Source organism: Oncorhynchus gorbuscha, linkage group LG03 (assembly GCF_021184085.1).
Source record: "Oncorhynchus gorbuscha isolate QuinsamMale2020 ecotype Even-year linkage group LG03, OgorEven_v1.0, whole genome shotgun sequence".
Taxonomy (NCBI): domain Eukaryota; kingdom Metazoa; phylum Chordata; class Actinopteri; order Salmoniformes; family Salmonidae; genus Oncorhynchus; species Oncorhynchus gorbuscha.
The window spans coordinates 76,529,764-76,551,556 of NC_060175.1; the positions used below are offsets into that span (position 1 = coordinate 76,529,764).

Consider the following 21,793-nt stretch of genomic DNA (forward strand, 5'->3'; position numbering starts at 1 on the left):
ATCTACAGACTGTACACTCCAAGTGACATTCTCATCCCTGTACTCTACTTTGCTCTGATTTCCTTTCTTTTGGACATTATTCCAATTCTCCTTGATTATACCGCCATTAGATTGAGTCCACTTCATCAACCGCTTCCGCCATCTTTCTGATAACACACACACACACACACACAGGTTGATCTGAAACATTATAAAGCCTACCCCGGTCTCCACCTCATGGTTTTAACTTCCTCAAGAGGGCAGTGGAGATTATGGATATTTTGCTATATATCTATTCATCAATCTCATGTGAATGTATACTTTGTAAATGAGATGTGACACACGGATTTCAAACTTGTAAAATTTATGATTGAAGTAGAAGTTATTGAGCATCAGAGAATCACCACAGGGAATACGTTTGTTGTAGCTTATTATCATTCTAAGAATGGAAATTGCTCACTGTTGCTCTCCAAGGTTATGTAGACATTCCAAAATGCACCCCCAGGCTAAAGGAAATGACAATATGGATTGTGTTTGTAGGTTATTGAGTCGCCATGAAAATGCACAATGTTAGCTGACCCACGCTATAGCTCAGGTTATATACGCACAGATTCAATCATTGATTGAAAGAACAATGCACGATGGTCTTTGTTATTGATTGGCTATTTCAAATAAATTACAAGGTAACACCAATCACTATGAGGAAACCATGAACTTTTGCGCATTGATGTGGAATTCCCAACCAAAGAATACGTTTAGGTGAGAGTAGCCTATAAATTGCACCTGAAGTATCAGACTGATCAAATCCAATTTGATTTGTCACGTGCTTCATAAACGACAGGTGTAGTGAGTGAAATGCTTACTTGGGGGCTCTTCCCAACAATGCAGAGCGAACAATAATATAAAGAAAAGTACATGTGGAAGAGGGCCAACAAATGTGTTTTATATTAATTAACTCGAGAGCGCCTTTCAGATACTGTTGCGCACGAAGTTGGGAGGAGGGCAGAGCGAGCGATAGTGAGCCAATGGAAAGGCGCCCAAGACTTGCTCACTGTCGGCTTTGCTGAAGACTAAAACGGGAACAATATTTCTGTCAGGCGCATACTGTCTTCTTCCAGTGTGGAGTCCAGAGGACTCACCATCTCAGTGACTGGGTTTATATCCTTGCAGTCGAACACGGTATTGTGCGTTTTGTTAACTTTTGTATTTTTGTTTCCTGTCTACTTTTCTTATAGTTCGTGTTTTATTAGGTTACTTTAGTAATGGAAAATATGTTTCAGGTGACACTCAGCTGCTATAGCTCACAGTGTAATGCATGTTTTAAATGGCTAATATATATCTGCATTGTATGTGTGCCGCAAATAGGATATGCTTGACTTCTGATACGAGGGTAGGCTATAACTGCAACGTGAATGCATTATACATTTGGTGATGAGCATTGTCCACATTTCACGCGCAGACGCATTCGATGTGTGCGTTTTTTTGGCAACCGCGCCACTCTTAGGGCACTTTAACAATACAAAACTTGGGCGTGTGTTTTTCATCCCTTGTGAAAAATGATCGTGGTGTGAAATACACACGTCGTTGTCTGCTTTATAGAGATTTGATGGATCGTGGCCCACTGGGCACACCACGTCATTTCAACTCTGATAATTGGGTAATATTTGGTTGAGACGTTGAGACATCTATTCACCCACTCAAAAAGACAGACAAAAGTTAGTTGAATTTACAACGTGTTATCGCTGTCTTTTCAACCACCATCTAAAAGCACATCCACATTACAATTGAAAAACAATGTCGTATTGTTGGTTAAATTGTCACAAATGTCTATCAATGCGTTTTAAACCATTTAAAAGCAGAGCAAAGTTCAAATAGGAATACAATGTCAGATATTTGGTATTTGGTAAAACATGAATGTATTTTCACTGTTCTTGATCAAATAGCAGAACCAAATGACCTGGTTTGCAGTGGAGGTTACATTAAATGTACATGGTGAAAGGGATCAATGCTATTTGAGATTCTGCACTGATTAGGGACAGATCGAAATTTACTGTGGGGGAAGGCTGGTACAACTCAAGGTGTCATAATAAAATGCACCCCCTCCCCAACATTACAAATATTTTCACATGACCCTCCCCATGTACTTCAAAATAAATTGCACACCCTCCCCCTCATAGAATCAACAACCACAATAACAATAACTCTAGTAACCCTGTGTTTATAAATGTGGATATCGACATTGCCACTTCAGCATGCTTTTGTGGCACAGTCGATGCCAGGCAGGGCTACAGGCCAGAAGGTTGAGGGTTCGCCGACCAGCACAGACGAGCTCATTCTCCCTGCCTGTTTCATTACACTACGATCAGCGCCGGCTGCACACAATGATCAGCTAGAAGGTCAGCTGTTCTACATGTTGATGCCATATTTAGAATTCTATCAAATATATGCAACAAGTTTTCCACCAACAGGTTTCTGTGCCAATGCACCACACAACCAATAAACAAAGTATACTGACTAAGGGCAGTATATCATGGTTTGCATTTTCAACACCACAGTAAATAGACTATGACAATCTCTACAAACAGAACATACATTCCTCCCTACCTTGTAGGCTTACCCAGTATCGAAGGCTTGACAATCTCTACAAACAGAAAATACATTCCTCCCTACCTTGTAGGCCTACCCAGTATCGAAGGCTTGGATTGACAATCTCTACAAATAGAACATACATTCCTCCCTACCTTGTAGGCTTACCCAGTATCGAAGGCTTGGCTTGACAATCTCTACAAACAGAACATACATCCCTCCCTACCTTGTAGGCCTACCCAGTATCGAAGGCTTGGCTTGACAAACAGAACATACATTCCTCCCTACCTTGTAGGCTTACCCAGTATCGAAGGCTTGGCTTGACAATCTCTACAAACAGAACATACATCCCTCCCTACCTTGTAGGCTTACCCAGTATAGAAGGCTTGGCTTGACAATCTCAAAAATGTCATTCAACATTTGGGTGTTTTGTAACATTTGTCTCTTTCCATTCCAGTAGCTGTGAGTCGGTAAAATCAATGGGGAAGCCAAGCAGAATATAGATTTTTTTACAACCTATGTTGTGATATTGCGTTGTTTGCTCTATAACCCATTAGAAATGCATGTATTGGGCACCGTGATAGCCAATACAAGGCTGATAAGCCACAGCCTACCTGGTTTAAAAACAGTTCCAAAAGACAACCGTCACACCGTGGAGGAATTAATCAACCTCATACCTTTTGTGTATCATCACAGTTAAAACCGGAGAGTAACATATATGTCCTATTTAAGTCCACAAAGATAATATTGTATGTAACAAACAGTTACATGACCTACACAGCACGGTCAAATGCAAGTTAGTTATTTGGGAAAGTTAATTTCCCCACCTGTTTGCTCAAGTTGTCATAATGTCAGTACTAAAATGTTTCTGAAGCAGCAAGATTAAAATAGCCTATGGGAAATGTAACCGCAATGCCCTTCTACTTTGAGATGTTGTAGGCTAACTATAGAGAAGCCACCAGAATACTCACGTTAACCTGCGGTATCCCCAAGATGTGCATAAAAACAGTGCACTGTAAATATATATTCAGAACCATGGAGAGTTACTGGAGAGCGTGGCCTACCACACCAGCAGTTGGACAGCACTTCTCTGGCAGAGTCAGCATCTCAACGAGCACATTCACTCTGACTCATAAAAATAATATGTGCAATTTAGAAGAAATGTGGAGAATATATGCCAACAGTTCAGGCTAGATAAATAGTTAAGTATTACCATCTTGCGGCGAAGATGGAAGCAAACATGAAACAAACCGAGCTAAAGCAATGAATATCATGGTACGCAGACAGAAATGGATCATCTTACAGTGAAGATGACAACACAAACATTAACTACATGCCCAGCCTAATACGATAGAAATGTTAAAACACCAAAAACAATGCAGTCCAATCAATCAGTGTGTGTGTGCGTGCAAAGAGAAAATCATGTTGACTCACCCTACTTGGAGAGGAATGCCACCATCCTCTCTTTCATGCTGACAAATTGGTAAATGACTCTGTCATACAGTAGTCTACTCCACTGGACTTACGTCTATGCAGCTCACACCTTTCAATTGACAGTTTTGAGTCTCTCTCGTCTACGACTATTGCATAGGTAGATTTTTACAGGAAAATGACCTTTCAGCTGATGTACTTGTAACATGAAATCCTTAATTTTCTGTTTCAGAGCACTGCTGTGGGTGATTTAATCTTTATCCCAGCCAGGCTCAGTAATGATCCGATCAAAAACAATGTCCAATGATCTCTGACCTTCATGCACAGCCTGCACTGCTCTACTTTTGAAGTTCCTATGAGTGGCACAAACCAAAGTGGGCTTGTGTTTTCTCATTGAAAAGTGTTTCTTAGCCTTCGTCAGAGATTTTAAACTAAATACTAAACCATCCTTTTTTATTTGTGAATGTGTCTGGTCCGGGGACTCTGGCTGTGTTACTGGTGTCATGTTAATCAGGCGTTTTGATTTGAATACATGGATTGTTTTAGTTTAGTAAGGCTACGCTACCTATTTAACCATCTAAATTATGGATCAAGCCTTATTATATGATCTCGTTCCCAATGATGAGTGCTTTAGTTTATTATAAACCCCAACACTTTTTAAGTGAGAATAGGTATTGGTCTGAAGCCGGGGGGGGGGAGGAAATTCACATGAGCACAAAAATGCCTATTTCTCCATGTCTACCAAGGTTTTCCAGCACACAGCTTTGACCTACAGTCGCTATGTTGGTGTTTACTTCAGATTCAAATCTTCTCAAACAGCCAGTCCAGCAGTTCTGAATTTGCGATGCACCGAACTGTCCACTTTTTTTCTGTGCAGTAGCCTTTTGATTTGAACATTTGAAAAGTTTTGGTGTGTGTACTAGGCTATTTGATTGCATTTATATATGTTACAGCACTTTGGTTTCACTAATAATTGTGTTGAAATGGAACCAAATGATCGGTTTCTATCTTCAGTCTTTTTTAAATAGGATAGATGGGCCCTATGGGCTAAGGTTTAGGTCCAATGTGATAGTTTGCCTATAACCAGGATGAGTAGGCCTATAACTCCATTCCTATTCTATTCAGAGTAAAAAATAATAATCAAATTGAAAATGAGCCATTATCAGGCTGGTTAATGTGACGCATGTCTGTTGAATTTGATCAAATCCACCCGCACTCAGCCCCGCCCCACCTACTCGGCCAGCTGCATTGCGGCTGTAGCATACTGCATACGTTTTACTAAACGGTTCGTGCTAAATAGTATGCAATGATGAGTACATAGCATGCAGTTTAAGTATGTAGTACGCTAGTATGGGTATTCGGATGCGGCCATTGTTTTCTATTGACAATGTTCCTACTACATTATGTAAGCACAATCAATGCCACTCGCTGCTATTTTTACTCAGTCAATTGCAATATTTGTCAACAACAGTTACAGATTGCACCTTTTACTGTAACACTGTCAGCGCATTGTGATAATTGCCATATGTTCTGTTCTGTAATGATAACCTGCTCAGACTGTCCTTATTTGCATAATTATTTTTACAGTTTGACACACAGCTTTCCTGCCCGTCTTACATAGTAGGAGAGAAGCATTGTTGTGTCTGAGTCCCCATTGTGCTGTTAAATACCACCCTCAATCAGTCTAGAACTGGATGGCACAATGCCTGAGTGTGCCACAGAATAGGACCTGTTCCTGCTGGTCTGTCCCAAACTGCTTCTGTGGTAGAAAAGGAGAATCATTGTTGTGTACTTATAATCAGTGCAATCATGACGCTTTCTAAGAAAAGTTCATAGTTCCTACACTATATACATGTTATTCAGTGAATGCAAATGGGGAAATTGTCCAAATCAAGGAACCTTTTGCTGTATAATTTGTATTTGGAAAGCCTGTATATACAGTACCAGTCAAAAGTTTGGACTGACCTACTCATTCAAGGGGTTTTCTTTATTTGTACTGTGTCTACATTGTAGAATAATAGTGAAGACATCAAAACTATGAAATAACACATATGGAATCATGTAGTCACCAAAAAACTGCTAAACAAATCTAAATAGATTTGATATTTTATCGTCTTCAAATTAGTCACCCTTTTCCTTGATGACAGCTTTGCACACTTTTGGCATTCTCTCAACCATCTTCTCCTGGAATGATTTTCGAACAGTCTTGAAGGAGTTTCCACATATGCTGAGCTGCTTTTCCTTGACTCTGCGGTCCAACATCCCAAACCATCTCAAATGGGTTGATGTCGGGTGATTGTGGAGGCCAGGTCATCTGATGCAGCACTCCATCATTCTCCTTCTTGGTCAAATAGCCCTTACACAGCCTGGAGGTGTGTTGGGTCATTGTCCTGTTGAAAAAGAAATTATAGTCCCACTAAGCGCTAACCAGATGTGATGGGTTATCACTGCAGAATGCTGTGCTAATCATGCTGGTTAAGTGTGCTTTGAATTCTAAATAAATCATGGCAATGTCACCAGCAATGCACCACCACACCACCTCCTCCATGCTTCACGGTGGTTACGATACATGCAGAGATAATCCTTTCACATACTCATGAGAGACAGTTTCATCATAGCGCTTGATGGTTTTTGCGACTGCACTTGAAGAAACTTCAAAGTTCTTGAAATGCTCCATATTGACTGGCCTTCATATCTTAAAGTAATAATGGATTGTCATTTCTCTTTGCTTATTTTGTAAAGTTTATTTAACCTTTATTTAACCAGGTAGGCTAGTTGAGAACAAGTTATCATTTGCAACTGCGACCTGGCCAAGATAAAGCAAAGCAGTTTGACACATACTACAACAACAATCTCCAAGATTTACTTTTGGATTGGAGATTCTTAATGTGAGTCTGGAAGGAGAGTTTATAATCTAACCAGACACCTAGGTATTTGTAGTTGTCCACATATTCTAAGTCGGAAGCGTCCAGAGTAGTGATGCTGGATGGGCAGGAAAGTGTGGGCAGCAATCGGTTGAAGAGCATGCATTTAGTTTTACTTGCATTTAAGAGCAGTTGGAGGCCATGGAAGGAGCGTTGTATGGCATTGAAGCTCGCCTGGAGGGTTGTTAACACAGTGTCCAAATAAGGGCCAGAAGTAAACAGAATGGTGTTGTCTGCGTAGAGGTGGATCAGAGAATCACCAGCAGCAAGAGGGACATCATTGATGTATACAGAGAAGAGAGTCGGCCCGAGAATTGAACCCGGTGGCACCCCCATAGAGACTGCCAGAGGTCTGGGCAACAGGTCCTCTGATTTGACACAATGAACTCTATCAGAGAAGTAGTTGGTAAACCAGGCGAGTCAATCATTTGAGAAACCAAGGCTGTTGAGTCTGTCAATAAGAATGTGGTGATTGACAGAGTCGACAGCCTTGGCCAGGTCGATGAATACGGCTGCACAGTAATGTCTCTTATTGATGGCGGTTATGATATTGTTTAGGACCTTGAGCGTGGCTGAGGTGCACCCATGACCAACTCTGCGGAGAAGGTACGGTGGGATTCGAAATGGTTGGTAATCTGTTTAACTTGGCTTTTTGAAGACTTTAGAAAGGCAGGGCAGGAAGGATATAGGTCTGTAGCAGTTTGGGTCTAGAGTGTCTCCCCTTTGAAGAAGGGGATGACTGCGGCAGCTTTCCAATCTATGGGAATCTCAGACGATACGAAAAAGAGGTTGAACAGGCTAGTAATAGGGGTTGCAACAATTTCGGCAGATAATTTCAGAAAGAGAAAATCCAGATTGTCTAGCCCGGCTGATTTGTAGGGGTCCAGATTTTGCAGCTCTTTCAGAACATTCGCTATCTGGATTTGGGTGAAGGGGGAATGGGGAGGCTTGGGCGAGTTGCTGTGGGAGGTGGAGGGCTGTTGATCAGGGTAGGGGTAGCCAGGTGGAAAGCATGGCCAGCCATAGAAAAATTGACATTCTCAATTATAGTGGATTTATTGGTGGTGACAGTGTTTCCTAGCCTCAGTGCAGTGGGCAGCTGGGAGGAGGTGCTCTTATTCTCCATGAACTTTACAGTGTCCCAGAACTTTTGAGTTTGTGTTACAGGGTGCAAATTTCTGATTTAAAAAGCTAGCCTTAGCTTTCCTAACTGCCTGTGTAATATTTGTTCTTAACTTCCCTGAAAAGTTGCATATCACGGAGGCTATTTGATGCTAATGCAGAACGCCACAGGAAGTTTTTTAGGGAGCGTTTGACAGTGATTAGGGGTGGTCATTTGACCGCAGACCCACGATGGATGTTGTACACAGTGGTGTATTTGTAGTGCAAGTTGGTTAGGATGTTAGGATGTTATCTATGAGGGTGCCCGTGTTTACGGATTTGGGGTTGTACCTGGTGGGTTCATTGATAATTTGTGTGAGATTGAGGGCATCAAGCTTAGATTGCAGGATGGCTAGGGTGTTAACCATGTCCCAGTTTAGGTCACCTAGCAGCTCGAGCTCTGAAGATAGATGGGGGCAATCAATTCACATATGGTGTCCAGGGCACAGCTGGGGCAGAGGATGGTGTATAGCAAGCGGCAACGTTGAGAGACTTGTTTCTGGAAAGGTGGATTTTTAAAAGTAGAAGCTTGAATTGTTTGTGTACAGACCTGGATAGCAACACACATCTCTGCAGTAGATTGCAACACTACCCCCATTGGCAGCTCTATCTTGGCTATAAATGTTTTAGTTGGGATGGAAATGTTAGGCTTTTTGGTGGTCTTCCTAAGCCAGGATTCAGACACAGCTAGGACATCCGGGTTGGCAGAGTGTGCTAAAGCAGCGAAATAAACAAACTTAGAAAGGAGGCTTCTAATGTTAACATGCATGAAACCAATGCTTTTACCGTTACAGAAGTCAACAAATGAGAGCACCTGGGGAGTGAGAGTGGAGCTAGGCACTGCAGGGCCTGGATTAACCTCTACATCACCAGAGGAACAGAGGAGGAGTAGGATAAGGGTACGGCTAAAGTCTATTGGAACTATTCGCCTAGTGCGTTCGGAACAGAGAGTAAAAGGAGCAGGTTTCTGGGCGCGATAGAATAGATTCAAGGCATAATGTACAGACAAAGGTAAGGTAGGATGTGAGTACATTGGAGGTAAACCTAGGCATTGAGTAATGATGAGAGAGATTGTCTCCAGAGAAGTTTAAACCAGGCGATGTCACGCATGTGTGGGAGGTGGAACTAAATAGTTGGTTAAGGCATATTGAGCAGGGCTAGAGGCTCTACAGTGAAATAAGACAATAATCACTAAGGACACGACAAGACGAAGGACAAATACGTCTGACTGCTACGCCATCTTGGTTTAGTGGTTCTTGCCATAATATGGACTTAGCCCTATTTGGTAAAAGACAATGTTCTGTATACCTCCCCTACCTTATCACAACACAACTGATTGGCTCAAATGCATTAGGAAGGAAAGAAATTCCACAAATCAACTTTTAACAAGACACACCTGTTAATTGAAATGCATTCCAGGTGACTGCCTCATGAAGCTGGTTGAGAGAATGCCAAAAGTGTGCAAAGCTGTCATCAAGGCAAAGGGTGGTTACTTTTAAGAATCTCAAATATTAAATATATGTTGATTTGTTTAACATTATTTTGGTTACTACATGATTCCATATGTGTTATTTCATAGTTTTGAGGTCTTCAATTTTATTCTACAATGTAGAAATAGTCATTTTAAAATACTTAAGTGAGTATATATGTCTGAACTTTTCACTGGTACTGTATATGTATGTATGTATGTATATATATATATCTCTCCGAAATGTTGACGATAAACTTTATAATTAGGGCATGTTGATTATCTAAATGCTACAGCTGCCTTAATGTCTAGACTTTAGTCTTGTTTTTATAAATACCCTTGTCAGATAAACGACAGAAACCGATGTGTCCTCAAAGATGACATTTTAGTCTTATTCCACTGGTGTAGAAAGATTCAGTCCCTCTGGTGTTTTAGATGTTCTAAATGTTGTCTTCAGACTGTTCAAACCTATTTCATATGGACATTAGATGTAAGACTCCAGTGGAAGTCTGGGGAGATTGCCAGTAGTAAATGCTGTTTTTATCAAGAGTGACGGTAGTCCCTTGTATGGAGCTGGGCCTATATATCCATCATTGGATTCACTAGGATGGAGTATGGGACACTCAAAATCGTCTGTCACACATGTCCATGGAATGGTCTAATGCTGAGAGAGAGAGACTTTGTCTTTCTTTAATGATACTTCCTCAACAACACCACCACACATTACAATAACCAAAACCTCACCACTTCTACAGCCGTATATCCAACCATCTTCCCCAGCTATACAGACCCCCCCCCCCACACCATATCTCCTGCAACATCTCCACAATTTTTAGCATTTTGTCGAACACCATCTATAGCATGACTAGACTCAGCTACACCACCATCTGTCCATGAGTTTCCCATGTCCCATGATGCCTTGCGTGAATTATGGGTGTTATTTCCGGTCAGAAGTAAACGGTTTCTTCACTCATTCATGAAGAGCTTGCCAAACTAATAATGATGTGGGAACACAACCTGACAGAGATCAAGAAGGGTAATATTAGCCGACGTTTACCCTCCATAATTGATGGTTGGGAAGAGGACGTGAAGAAGTGTCCTCGTGTCACGTACTGTAGCATATTTACTTACGTTGTTGAATCCGTAGCTTGGTGAACCAGGCGAGGCAATCATTTGAGAAACCAAGGCTGTTGAATCTGCCGATAAGAATGTGGTGATTGACAGAGTCGACAGCCTTGGCCAGGTCGACGAATACGGCTGCACAGTAATGTCTCTTATCAATGGCGGTTATGATATCTTTTAGAACCTTGACCGTAGTCACATTCTAGTAACAAAAACTGAAGACAAACACGATCAAAACTAGTCGACCTACCTATTCTTGTGACATGTTTGTCAGCTCTCCTGCTAAGGGGGCGTCTCTTCTCTGGTGGCCTCTCATAACCCAGAAAGAGCGTCGGGTATGTGTTATCCTGTGTTGGCGTTTTATCAACAAAGTGAAACAAGCAAACATACACATTTTTCAGGGGCTTTTTTTGAGGCAATTTCTTTTCGCTTCGTCTTTTGGGAGGTGATGGAAACTGTACCATCTGACAGGAACATTGTGATTTAGTTTTACGTTTATGGTCGAAACCCTCCAATTTAATCCAATCATGCAGTTTTGTCTGGTTGTATGTACAACCACGTTGTCCCCGAGCTCTGTAACATTTCATCATCCAGCGAGTGAATATCTTATTATTGCTAATCCCAGTTAGCTAGCTTCTAAAACCAAAAATACCACAGCTACTTCTGCCGGAAGTGCCACCCATAATTGTTTCCCCAGTAACCTCCCCAGGAAACTTGTGGATAGCATGACCTGACCCAGCCTCATCTACACCAACATCTATAGCATGGAGGCAAATTGGCAACTACCGCTCTTGTTGAAGGAGTTGAAAGAGGGGAAATTGGCACCAACATGTCCCTTACAAATATTCCACTAGTAATTAGCCTAACCACTAAATTGACTCTTTTCTTGAACACAACCACAGCTTTGTTCGTTCTGGATGCAGAATGTATGAATTCAGCTCCTACCTGTTCACCAACCACAAGCAGAACCTCCTCCACCTTAACTCCATTCTCAGGAACACACCTGAATCCATGCTGTAATGACGGTGTTGTCTCCGCGCTAGGCTGCAAAGCCATCGCACACACCACACCATTCGGTCCCAGCATCAAAGCTGGGACCGAGAGACTGCAAAAAAGCTTCTATCTCAAAGCCATCAGACTGTTAAATAGACATCACTAGCACATTAGAGACTGCTGCCTATATACATGAAATAACTGGGCACTTTAATAAATGGAACACTAGTCAACACTTGTCATTTTATAATGTTTACATATTTTGCATTACTCATCTCATATGTATGTACTATTCTACTGTACCTTAGTCTATACAGCTCTGACATTGCTCTTCCGTATATTTATATACTCGATTCCTTTACTTATATTTGTGTGTATTGGGTATATGTTCTGACATTGTTAGATATTACTGCACTGTCGGAGCTAGAAACACAAGCATTTATGTGACCAATAAAATATCATTTGATTTGATTTTTAGGAAACTAAAACTCGGTCCCCTTCCTCCCTAACTTTGAACAAAAATAGTGGGTACCGCTGAGAGAGAGCGAGAGAGATGTAAGTTTTCGTACACCACATCTTTGCTAAATGGAGATGCTTTAACATGTATCACAATCACTTTAAAACCTGTTCGTTGAAAAATGTGGTTTCTGATTAAGTAAAAACATTTTTCCCTAAATAGTTTTTCAGTAGAGACTTCTGCTTACTCTTAATGTAGTGATTAAATCTGCTAACAACAGATAGAGATTTAATATAATATATGCCATTTAGTAAATGCTTTTTTCTTTGTTAGGATAAATACATGAGTAACAGGTTTGATTATCGAGAGGAGCCCAAACCCAGGAACCATAATTAGTGATTCCTAGAGGTGTGTGAGAGAGGAACAGCAGTCTCTCTCCTCTAGTGAAGCTTCTTCCTGGCTGTATGAGAGGTCTGGTGGATGGCTGTACACATCCCTCACTTAACCCTGCCCTCCATGGGCCTCTGCCGGCCCTCGGTGACCCACCGGAACCCCAAACCCATCACGTTAATAACAGTGCTGTTTGAAGCTATGCTCTGATGCTTTGATGCCAATTTCAATGATGTCAGGGGCAGATAAAGTGTTCAGGCTCAATCATGGGATGGGAAACGGGTATAGTAGCTGAGATTGTGGCGTTAAACTGTGACGTATCGGTTGTAAATGCAGCCATCATTTATTGCTTAACCAATTAAAAGGGATATCTGTGGCCAACCATATCCTTTTTAGCCGCTGGAGGGTTTGCAACAGGAATGGTTAGATGTCCCTCCATTGTGGATACATTCCAGGCTTTCCCTGTAGGTATTTCCTGATGATCTTGTAATTTCCTGATTGAAATCCCCAAGGAATGGGTTAGTACTCCCTGTACACATCAGCAAAACCAAGGAGCTGATCATGGTCTACAGGAAACAGGAGAGCACGCCCCTACTGTCATCGACAAGGCTGCATTGGAGAAACAGAAATACCTTATTTACATAAGTATTCAGACTCTTTGCTATGAGACTCAAAATTGAGCTCAGGTGCATCCTGTTTCTATTGATCTTCCGTGAGCTGTTTCTACAACTTGATTGGAGTCCACATTTGGTCAATTCAATTGATTGGACATGATTTGGAAAGGCACACACCAATTCCACAGTTGACAGTGCATGTCAGAGCAAAAACCAAGCCATGACGTCGAAGGAATTGTCCGTAGAGCTCCGAGACAGGATTGTGTCGAGGCACAGATCTGGGGAAGGGTACCAAAAAATGTCTGCAGCATTGAAGGTCCCAAGAACAAAGTGTCATCCATCATTCTTAAATGGAAGATGTTTCGAACCACCAAGTCTCTTCCTAGACTGGCATTCCGGCCAAACTGAGCATTCGGGGGAGAAAGGTCTTGGTCAGGGAGGAATTGTTATTTGGTATTTTATTAGGATCCTCATTAACTGTTGTAAAAGCAGCAGGGGTCTACACAAAACATGAAACATAATACAGAACATCAATAGACAATTTGTCATTTTTATTAGAATCACCATTAGCTAACGCCGTAACGCTAGCTGATCTTCCTGGGGTCCAACACCAATTAACAAGACATTACAACCAACCACAATCAAGACTTCAAACATTCAACAAGTAGACAGTACAGATAATTAAAATACCTGACAGAAAACACATTTAACATTCAGTTGATGCTTTCTATTTTCTGTCCGGTCATATGATATATCACATTAGATGTTTTTCTTGAAGGTGGATTTACTTTTTGCATGAGAAATATGGATTGGTAAAGAGTTCCATTCAGCTATAGCTCTATAAAACTGTAGATTTAAGGCGATTTGTCCTTGACTTGGGTTGTCTTAGCTGCCCTGAATTTGCCTGTATGGGGTGGTGGTTATGCATGTTGCTAGTATGTACTAACTGCACTGAAAAAAAAATATATATATATATATATATATCTTTTTTTTTTTAATATAACATTCCGAAAGAAAATCAGAAGACTGGATAATAATTAGTTTTTAACATGATGCCATGAGAGATTCTGATGCATTTGGGTAATATTCATACAGATAGAGCAATGAAGAGCTAATCTGGAAGCCCTGTTCTGAGCCATTTGGAGATGTTTTATATATTTCTTTGCTGCAGATGACCATATAACCAGACAGTACTCTAAGTGTGATAGGACCAGGGATTGACCATATAACCAGACAGTACTCTAAGTGTGATAGGACCAGGGATTGACCATATAACTGGGCATTACTCTAAGTGTGATAGGACCAGGGATTGACCATATAACCAGACAGTACTCTTAAGTGTGATAGGACCAGGGATTGAATCACCTGATTCAGTGTGCTGAATGTTACATCCTCTGAACATTTTATTGTAACAGCAATTCCCTTAACCATCTTAATAACTATATTATCTATGTGTTCGGACCATGATAAAGCTGTGTCCAATGCCAGGTAGTTTCATTTTTTTCACTTGCTCTATATGCGTGGGGCGGCAGGTAGCCTAGTGGTTAGAGCATTGGGGGCCAGTAACCGAAAGGTTGCTAGATCAAATCCCTGAGCTGACGTGGTAAAAATCTGTCGTTCTGCTCCTGAACAAGGCAGTTAACCCACTGTTCCTAGGACATAATTGTAAATCAGAATTTGTTCTTAACTGACTTGCCTAAAGGTTAAAAAAAAAAGGTTTAAAAAAGTGTTCTATTCATCTACAAATTCAATTGGGGATCATCAGCAAGCTTGAACCAAATACATTTAGTTTTTAGAAATGTGTTCAAATCAACCCACTCAGACACCATTGTTAGTTCACTGCTACATCTGTTACCTCATTATATTCTCATGCTGCGCTATACATTGTGGAGTCATCTTTGTTCATTACTGAAGGTAAATCATAGTGAAGGTAGTGTAGAGAAGTGGGCCTAGGCAACTTCCACAGTGTATATCTTCACTTTTTTTAAAAGCTACCATTAAAGAACACTTTTTGCCTTCTCCTGGATAAATAGCTTTCCATCCAGGATAGAGCTGCAGACTTAAAACCATAACATTTGAGTTGACCTAGTAACAGTTCATGATCAATTACGTCAAAAGCAACACTGCACCAACTAACTTCCCGTCACCCATACTCTTTAACCACGGATCTGTCATTTGTGCTGAGGCCGTACTCGTAGAATGCCCTTTGTATGCATGCTGGAAACCCGTTGTCAGACCATTACATAAGAAATAATCCTTAATTTGTACAGATACATTTCTTTCCAATAATTTACTTAACACAGGCAGCAAGCTTAAAGGACGACTATTAGGACCAGTGAATGCAGATTTCTTTTTATCCTTAGGTAGTCGAATAACCTTTGACTCTTTCCAGACTTCTGGGCACACCCCATACATCAAGCACTTATTAAAAATACGAGAGATTGGGGTAGATATTTGATAGGCTGTAACTCTAAGCAATTTGGCGTCAAGATTATCTGGACCAGGTGACTTGCCATCCGAAAGAGACAACAGCATCCTTTCTAACTCTTCCCTTTCTACTTGATTAAATTCAAAGATGCATTGCCTCTCCTTCATGATACATTATTTTATAAGGGTATATAACACGGAGCCATCAGTTGGAATCAAAGCATTCCTCAATTTGTCCACTTTGCCTGTAAAATATTCATTAAAGCAGTTCTCAAGGACAGGCACACACAGCCAACATATCAATGCATACACACAAACTATCTAGGTCAAAAAGTGGAGAGGCTTTGTGCCGCGAGGTGTTGCTTTATCTGTTTTTTGAAACCAGGTTTGCTGTTTATTTGAGCAATATGCGATGGAAGGAAGTTCCATGCAATAAGTGCTTTATATAATACTGTACGCTTTCTTGACTTTGTTCTGGATTTGGGGACTGTGAAAAGACCCCTGGTGGCATGTCTGGTGGGATAAGTGTGTGTCAAAGCTGTGTGTAAATTGGGATTTTCAACACATTGTTTCTCCTCAACTCTTAGCCAAGAGAGACATTCATGCATAGTATTTATATCAGCCCTCTGATTACAATTAAGAGCAAAACATGCCGCTGTGTTCTGGGCCAGCTGCACCATAACTGGGTCTTACCTTGCAGCACTGGACCACATGACTAGACAATAATCAAGATTAGACTAAACTAAAGCCTACAGAACTTGTTTTTTGGAGTGTGGTGTCAAATAAGCAGAGCATCTCTTTGTTACGTCTAGACCTCTCCCCATCTTTACAACCATTGAATCTATATGTTTTGACCATGACAGTTTTCAATCTAAGGTAACGCAAAGTAATTTAGTCTCAATTTGTTCAACAGCCACACCTTTCATTTCCAGATTCAGCTGAGGTCCAGCACTTAAGGAATGATTAGTACCAAATACAATGCTCTTAGTTTTAGAGATGTTCACGACCAGTTTATTACTGGCCACCCATTCCAAAACAGACAGCAACTCTTGAAGGGTTTCAGTGACTTCAGTAGCTGTAGTTGCTGATGTGTGTATGTTTGAATCATCAGCATACATGGACAAATGGTTAATGCCAGTGGCAGGTCATTGGTAAAAAAAAGAAAATAGCCCTAGAGAGCTGCCCTGCGGTACACCACACTTTGCACGTTTGACATTATAGAAGCTTCCATTAAAGGAAACTCTTTCAGTTCTATTAGATAGCTCTAAATAGACGATATATGAATCCACGTTTTTTCAACAACAGGTTATGATCAATAATATCACTGACATCTAACAGTACAGCTCCTACAATCTTATTATTATCAATTTCTTGCAACCAATCATCAGTCAATTTTTTTCAGTGCAGTACATGTTAAGTGCCCTTCTCTATAAGCATGCTGAAAGTCTTTTGTTAATTTCTTTACAGAGAAATAGCATTGTATTTGGTCAAACACAAATTTTCTCACAGTTTGCTAAGAGCTGGCAGCAAGGTTATAGGTTTGTTGTTAGAACCAGTAAAGGCCACTTTATCACTTTTGGGTAGCAGACATCCTTTGGCTTCTCTCCAGGCCTGAGGACAAAGAAAATCCTTCTTGGCTCAGATTAAAAATATGACAGATAGGAATGGCTATAGAGTCAGCTCCCATCCTCAGCAGCTTTCAATCTAAGTTGTCAATGCCAGGAGGTTTGTCATTATAGATTAATAACAATAATTTTCCCACCTCTCCCACACTAACTTTACAAAATTCAAACTTTCAATGCTTTTCTTTCATTATTTGTTTTTCTTATGCATAAATACAATTGCTCACTGTTCATTGTTGGCATTTCCTGCCTAGGTTTGCCCACTTTGCCAATGAAATAATCATTTAAATAATTGGCAACATCAAATGGTTTTGTGATGAATAAGCCATCTGATTCGATGAAAGATGGAGTTGAATTTTTCTTTATGCCCATCATTTAATTTAAAGTGTTATAAAGGAGGTTATTTTTCCACCATTCTTTATATCATTGATCATGGCTTCATCATAAAGTTTATTCACATAATTTCTCAATTTGCTGTAAATCAGCCAGTCAGATGTGAAGCAGACTTATTAGTCACTCCTTTTGCCCCTTCTCATTCAACCATGCAGTTTTTAAATTCCTCATCAATCCACGGAGCCTTAACAGTTCTAACAGTCAGTTTCTTAACAGGTGCTTGTTTATAAATAATTGGAAGAAGCCATTTCATAAATTCATCAAGTGCAGCATCTGGATGCTCCTTTTAAATCACATCAGACCAGCAAATATTTTTAACATCCACATAAGAGTCACAGCAAAATATTTTGTTTGATCTCTTATATACTATTTTAGGCCCAGCTGTTGGAATTGTAGCTTTCCTGGATATACCCACAATGTTGTGATCACTGCATCCAATGGGTACGGATACAGCTTGAGAACAAAGTTCTACAGTATTAGTAAAAATGTGATCAATACATGTGGATGCTCTTGTTCCTGTAGTGTTTGTAAACACCCTGGTAGGTTGATTAATAGCCTGAACCAGATTACAGGCACTGCTTCCTCTCAGATTATTGGTGCAGATTACAGGCAAGGTTCCTCTTGAGCGGACAGCTTGATGAAAACCATGCAATGGTTTTGGTCCCCAAGTAAGTCTCTTCTTTAGGTGTTATATACTTGTATTGCTACTGATGTACAGTTGAAGTCGGAAGTTTACAGGGTGGTGATATTAACTCGTTTTTCAACCACTCCACAAATTTCTTGTTAACAAACTATAGTTTTGGCAAGTCAGTTAGGGCCCAGACTTTGCATGACACAAGTCATTTTTACAACAATTGTTTACAGACAGATTATTTCACTTATAAATCACTTGTATCACAATTCCAGAGGGTCACACGTTTACATAAACTAAATATACTGTGCCTTAAAACAGCTTGGAAAATTCCAGAAAATAATGTCATGGCTTTAGAAGCTTTTGATAGGCTAATTGACATAATTTGAGTCAATTGGAGGTGTACCTGTGGATGTATTTCAAGGCCTACCTTCAAACTCAGTCCCTCATGGGAAAGAAATCGGCCAAGACTTCAGGAAAAACATTGTGGACCTCCACAAGTCTGGTTGATCCTTGGGAGCAATTTCCAAACGCCTGAAGTTACCACGTTTGTCTGTACAAACAATAGTGTGCAAGTATAAACACCATGGGACCACGCAGCCGTCATACTGCTCAGGAAGGAGACGTGTTCTGTCTCCTAGAGATTAACGTACTTTGGTGCGAAAAGTGCAAATCAATCCCAGAACAACAGAAAAGGACCTTGTGAAGATGCTGGAGGAAACGGGCACAACATTTTCGGACCTTCCCTTGGTCATATTCTCACGGGGCAGAAATCTCAGAGACCAATTGGTAAACTCTTGGATGTGGTAGCCGTTTCTCAGGCTCCCTCTCCGGAATCGAACCCTGATTCCCTGTTACCCGTGGTCACCATGGTAGGCACAGAAAGTACCATCGAAAGTTGATAGGGCAGACATTCGAATGAGACGTCACCGCCACAAAGGGCGTGCGATCGGCTCGAAGTTATCTAGAGTCACCAAAGCGGCCGGGGCAACCGAGATTGGCCCGCATGGGTTTTGGGTCTGATAAATGCACGCATCCCCGGAGGTCAGCGCTCGTTGGCATGTATTAGCTGATTTACCACCCCAAGATATTCCTGAACAACGTCTATTTGCGCCCCGAAATTACAAATGTAATGGCTGTGCTCAATGCAATGGCACTTATAAATGTAGATCCTTCAAAGACCCACAAACAGGGAAATCGATCCCAATAAAAGGTGTTATTATGTGCTCCACTAAGGCAGTTATTTATCTTATAACTTGTCCTTGTGGTAAAAATTATGTAGGTAAAACAAAGCGCGAATTAAAAGTACGTATCTCAAAGCATCGTAGCACCATTAGGTGTAAAAACTTTACTTATCCAGTTGCGGCCCACTTCTTGGAGGCAGGCCACTCGATTTCGTCTCTGTGTTATATTGGCATCGAACATGTCACCCTCCCTAGGAGAGGGGGTGACCTTGATAATTTATTGTTAAAACGAGAGGCTGCCTGGATCTTTAATTGAAAGACCCTTGCGCCCTTCGGTCTCAACGTAGACTTTGATCTGAAGCCATTCTTGTGATTATTGTGACCCTGCCATTGTAATTGTTTTGTAAACTTGTGTAGTTAAATTAATCTATGATTGTATGCTATCCATTTGTTGTTTGTATGCTGTTCTTTATATGACATTTCAATATTTGATTATTAACCAATGATATTAGGCCACTCTTGGCCATGATTACAGACACCTGTGTCTTTTGACACTATATAAACGAGTCATCCAGCAGTGTTGATGAAGACAGCTTGGCTGTCGAAACGATGGTATTACATTTTTGCATCTGAGCTCTTAGAGTGTGCGGCTCTCTTTCATTTTCAAGTTTCTACTCCGCTAGCCAGCACCTCGTCTTAATAGGTGTGCGTTTCTTTTTCTTCTAAAACAAAATCATCTATATCCACAGTAAAATGAGTCCTATATCGACATCACCTGAAAGGCCGCTCAGCAAGGAAGAAGCCACTGCTCCAAAACCGCCATAATAAAGCCAGACTACGGTTTGCAACTGCACATGGGGACAAAGATTGTACTTTTTGGAGAAATGTCCTCTGGTCTGATGAAACAAAAAAACAACTGTTTGGCCAAAATGACCCTCGTTATGTTTGGAGGAAAAAGGGGGAGGCTTGTAAGCCGAAGAACACCATCCCAACCGTGAAGCATGGCGGTGGCAGCATCATGTTGTGGGGGTGCTTTGCTGCAGGAGGGACTGGTGCACTTCACAAAATAGATGGCTTCATGAGGAAGGACAATTATGTGGATATTGTGAAGCAACATCTCAAGACATCAGTCAGGAAATTAAAGCTTGGTCGCAAATGGGTCTTCGAAATGGACAATGTCCCCAAGCATACTTCCAAGTTGTGGCAAAATGGCTTAAGGACAACGACGTCAAGGTATTGGAGTGGCCATCACACAGCCCTGACCTCAATCCTATATAAAATGTGTGGGCAGAACTGAAAAAGAGTGTGCGAGCAAGGAGACCTACAAACCTGACTCAGTTACACCAGCTGTCGGGAGGAATGGGCCAAAATGCACCCAACTTATTGTGGGAAGCTTGTGGAAGGCTACCCAAAATGTTTGACCCAAGTTAAACAATTTAAAGGCAATACTACCAAATACCAATTGAGTGTATGTACATTTCTGACCCACTAGGAATTTGTTGAAATAAATAAAAGCTGAAATCATTCTCTCCACTCTTATTCTGACATTTCACATTCTTAAAATAAAGTGGTGATCATAACTGACCTAAGACAGGGAATTTTTACTAGAATTTAATGTCAGGAATTTTGAAAAACAGAGTTTAAATGTATTTGGCTAAGGTGTATGTAAACTTCCGAGTTCAACTGTATCATCACATGAATTATCTAAGTGAGTCTCGGAAATGTCTAATATACGAATGTTTCCTGATGTTAGCAAGTTATTGATTTTATGAACCTTATTTCTAAGGCTGCATATTTTCTTATGGGCTATTTTCAACCATTTCCTGCGTAGCTTATCAGAGATAGACATAATACTGAAAAGTGCAAACAAAGCAATATAAAAAAATATACATTCAGTAGTTTATTAATCCATTTGTGTGTGTGTGTGTGTGTGGGGGGGGGGGGGGGGGGTTGAAGCTATGAACCCATAGGCTTGGGCCTGTCATTGCGGATGTAAGCAATGTTTCCACGCATTCTGGCAGCTTTCATGGCTGGGATCAGTTCTTTCCTCTTCTGGCGCACAGCTTCAGGATAGTCCTCATTGAGGTAGATATACATTCCTCTAAAGTTCTTGGCTCTTTCCAGAACATCTACCTTGTCCTTGAATCTCAGGAACTTGACCACTATCGGCCTGGGCCGGTGGTGGGTTTTCCAGTCCTTTAGGCACGCTCCACCTCAATCTTCCTGTGCTCCATCTTCAATTTCTCAGAGATCATTTCCCTCACCTTGTCCTCAGACTCACTTTGTCCTCAGACACTTTGTCCTGCAGGTCTCATGTGGAGATTCTGCAATTTCGTCCAAAACCATGTTGTTCTGCCTTGATTGTCCCTTTAGTCTGATTTATTTCTCAATGACTTACAGAACTGCAAACT

At 40.9% G+C, this 21,793-nt stretch overlaps 1 protein-coding gene across 1 annotated transcript in view; it reads left to right on the forward strand.

Moving 5' to 3' along the window:
• The first annotated feature begins 971 nt into the window (after positions 1-971).
• LOC124021967 (kelch domain-containing protein 8B-like) overlaps positions 972-21,793 on the forward strand; it is a 145,710-nt gene continuing 124,888 nt past the window's right edge. The window contains exon 1 of the mRNA XM_046337057.1: positions 972-1,158. The gene's annotated coding sequence lies outside the window, so the exon portion shown is untranslated. The remainder of the gene's footprint in view (positions 1,159-21,793) is intronic.